Here is a 3,840-nt window from a genome sequence, read left to right as displayed (position 1 = left end):
TTGTTCGCGCCGAGTTGTGGGTGGGAGGCCCGCCCCCCGGGGAGGCCGGGATTGGCCACTCCACGACCAGCCTGGAAGGCACTCGGGCAGCCATGGTGCCTTTGTCTCCCTGTCCAATCTGGCCACCTAATCTCTCCCATCCATTCATCTCTCCCAGTGCTTCCTGCTTGTCCGTGTGCCTGCTGCAGCCTCTCACATTACAATAGAGCCAGGCCTCAATGGCTGTTGCTCAGAGAGCAGAGAGAGTCCCATCTGGACCACAGGAGAGACCGAAGAGAGGCAGGGGGTGGACAGAGTGAGGGCGAGAGTGGCTGACCAGATTTATTTTAGCTGAGGCCAAATACTAGCTAAAAGAGTTACTTTCTACCTTGATGCAGCAGGATTCATTTTCACAAAGAAAAACTGCAGACAAAGTAACTCATGCTAAATTTGTGATGGTTGTTTCAAGCAATGAAATGTTTCAGAGATCATAAAGCACAGGCAGTAACACTCAGGCTTCTTACAGAGATCAGAACATCATTGACACCAAGGAGACTGTGTTGACTGACTGCTAAACGCACGCCTTTAAGCCATGAGCAGTCAAATAATCGACTAGTCAATCAACAGAAAATTACACAGCAACTATTTCAGTCAATTTTCAAGCAAAGACAGCATGAGATTTTCTGGTTCCAGTTTCTCAAATTGAGGATTTTGCCACTTTTGTCAGTGATATGTGACTGACAAATATTTCGTTAGGATTGTTTGGATAATACAGTAAATCTGAAGACACTATCCTGCATACTGGAAAATTCTAACAGACATGTTGTATATTTCACATCTTACATCAATTAACTGTAAAACCATTAACCATAAACCTCCTGCATCCTCGGACTGTCCTGTAAACAATAATACCATTAACCATAAACCTCCTGCATCCTCAGACTGTCCTGTAAACAATAATGCATAGAGTTTGTCAGATTTTGTTGGTTCCAGTGGTGTTTTAGCTGCTGATGTTCCCCCAGTACATCACAGTTCACCCCAACCCCCCTTTTTTAAAACTTATTTATTCCTGGTGACTCCACATCTCTGTTGTTTGGGGGTGTATGATAGCAAACCACGCCCACAGGGTCGACGCTGCTACAAGAGTCTGTGCACCAGTGTCGTTGCGCGTACTCCTCCACGCGACAGGCGCGTGGCACGCCGGCGAAGAAGAGCAGAGCGCGACCGGTGACTGCTCTGGATGGAGGAGAGCGACAAGTTGCCTGCGATACTCGGGTGTTGTGGCTTCCACGAACACGGACTGTGTGTGACACCAGCGGAGTTCAAACTGTTTTGTGTCAAAAGTGCGCGGTTTGTACATTCAGGCTCAAATTTGGGAAATTAAAAGTCTACAGAACAAATCAAGAAAAGTGAGTTAAAATTAAGCAAGAAAGAAACAAAGCCATTTAGGCTGCACCTATTTAACTCCTGCAGGAATTTAAATCATGTCGGTGTCGGCTTCTCAGGACGTTTAATGAGACTTCATCAAACTTTTAATGCGTTTCCTCTGTAATTTATGGTCTGCAATCGTTTGGTAGGCTATATTAGTCCTTATAAAGAGTCTACAGTATATTGTCGAGTAATGAAGTGTTACTGAAAAGGCAGACAAAACGCCATTCTGGTAACATTTTAGGCGCATGGGCGCACATGCTCCACTTTTAACTTAAAGACAGAGAGCTCAAAATATAATCATTTGGCATGAGGTAGAAACGGGTAAATAAGATTTCGAGTGAGTCTAATATTTACTGCAAGAGTAGAGTGCATCTGCAGGAAGGGGGATCAACAAGTTGACCGGAGCCCAGACAGTCCGACGCCGGGGCTGCAGGGCGCACTTCAGCTGGCTGCCAGCTCCGCTTTGTTTTCCGAACCTTATCTCCTGAACCCAAACTAATAGGTCGGTGACCGCGAAAAGACAGGGGGATAGGGAGGCTTTTATTTGCTCGCCCGAGACTGTGGAATGTCTTTGAGTCTTGGAGGGCCAAAAGAAACTTTAGAGAAACTTCAGAAATGACTGGTGGGTGTTTGCTAGAGTGTGTGGGCTGCATGGGAAAAGTTTGTTTGGTCACAAACTTTTTTTTTTTTTTAGATCCTGGCCCCTGAAGGCACAGCCTATCCTAAGTAAATAAACCTCGGCCATTGGTAAAGTCTGACAACATTATACTGGGTCAGATTTAGCTGAGCTTGGTCACCATAATGCCACATCTGGAAACAACTGTGAAACACCCAGTGATGATAGAATTATCCTAAAACAAACAAGTGGCATGAAAACTAAAGTTGACTTAGGTGAAACTTTTGTTTCATTACAGTGATGAAACCACCAGGCTTAAAGTCAATTTAGCTTTTTGCCTTTTTTGTACATTCTTTCACCCTTTTATAAAAAAAATACATTTTTTCCTGAAATAGACCTGTGGATGACTCAAAACTCTAATGGTTTAATATCAGAAAAAGATGCAATTTATTTAGCACAATAATGTAAAGGTTAGGACAGTAACAGAGGCAAGGAACTGGTGGGTTTCACTGGCTAAGTATGCAGCATGTTACTTAGAAGTCAAAGAAGGCAAATCTAATGTATTAAAAATAAAAGTAGGCCTATAGTGCAGACAAATTACCCTTAAATTGGATTATTGGTAGGCTATTATTACTGAAGCATTAATGCTAAAGTAAAAACTTACTGTTGTAGCTGATCATGGTGTTGCTATAGTTCATCTTATCTGTTTTTGTGGGGCTACTGTAGGGTAGGGACCTATAACTGCATTATTTAGAAACTCATGGTTTGCAGGCAACTGCAATCTGTAAAATAACTGGGAACTGAAGCTGTCACATAAATGTAGTGGAGTAGAATGTTGGCTCAGAAAAGTTATGGAGTTGAAGTAGCCTAACATGACCTGGAAACAGCCTATTCAAATAAACTACAAATGCCCCACTTTGTACTGTACTAATAGCCGAATAGTAGCCTCATGAGAACAGCCAAGGCGTTGACTGGGGGAATCTGATCGGCCACCCCTTGTGCCACCCCTGCCAGAGTGAAAATGTGATATTTCTCAGTATTAGTGAATGAAAAATGAAAAGCAATGAAAAATTGTTGCTTTAAATACAACTGTTTGTCAAATTTGTTTTATTTAAAATGATGTATTCAGCGTGTTGTTTGCAGTAATTTCTCCAGCAATGTTGTTGTGGAGTACTTGGCATGATTTGACTGAGTAGGGTGAGAATCAGTGCAGCAGTCACGTCCCTGGCCGGGAGTAAATAAGGAGCGCAGCCAAAGTTAGGTAAAGAAAGCACTAGTCTCATTTTTACACAAAATAAACCATCTGATTCTTAATCATGTATGGTTTATTATTTCATAAAACCAAAATCAGATGTTTCATTTACTTGTTACTTGTATTTCATATGTGCCACCCATCACTGAATCTGTGCCCCCAGCCTGCCACCCTGTCCAAAATTTTCTGGATCTGCCCCTGAGCAGCCTACTTGAGTAAATATACTTCATTACATGGAGGGTTTTTGTGAAAGGGGCTCCTGTATTGCCCCCCCCCTCAACATGTAGACCATAAAGTATAGCACAGTAAGCCTGCATGCGGACCCTGAAAGCACCACGGTACCCGCAGCAAACCAAGAACCTTCCCAGGTTCAGCCCCAGTTGATCAGCTGAGAACCACCTCTGATTGACAACCCCGAAATCCCGTCTCCATGGAAACCGCCTCAGCGGCGCCGCGAGGGCTGGCTGGAGGGCTACAGTGAATGGGGTGACGTCACGGCGCCAGAGAGTCTGCTCCAAAGACTGGGAGAGAGTGAGGGAGAACGGAGAGAGAGAGGGAAAGA

At 43.8% G+C, this 3,840-nt stretch overlaps 1 long non-coding RNA gene across 1 annotated transcript in view; it reads right to left on the bottom strand.

Annotated features, from left to right (window-relative positions):
- Positions 1–3,122: 3,122 nt before the first annotated feature.
- LOC109955228 (uncharacterized) overlaps positions 3,123–3,840 on the bottom strand; it is a 2,678-nt gene continuing 1,960 nt past the window's right edge. Inside the window, exon 3 of the long non-coding RNA XR_002274233.1 lies at positions 3,123–3,799. This is a non-coding gene — a long non-coding RNA (uncharacterized LOC109955228). The remainder of the gene's footprint in view (positions 3,800–3,840) is intronic.

This window comes from Monopterus albus, unplaced genomic scaffold, assembly GCF_001952655.1.
Source record: "Monopterus albus unplaced genomic scaffold, M_albus_1.0 scaffold13.1, whole genome shotgun sequence".
NCBI lineage: Eukaryota > Metazoa > Chordata > Actinopteri > Synbranchiformes > Synbranchidae > Monopterus > Monopterus albus.
Note: the sequence above shows the minus strand (reverse complement) of the source record. Positions and strands in the feature narration are given on the sequence as shown.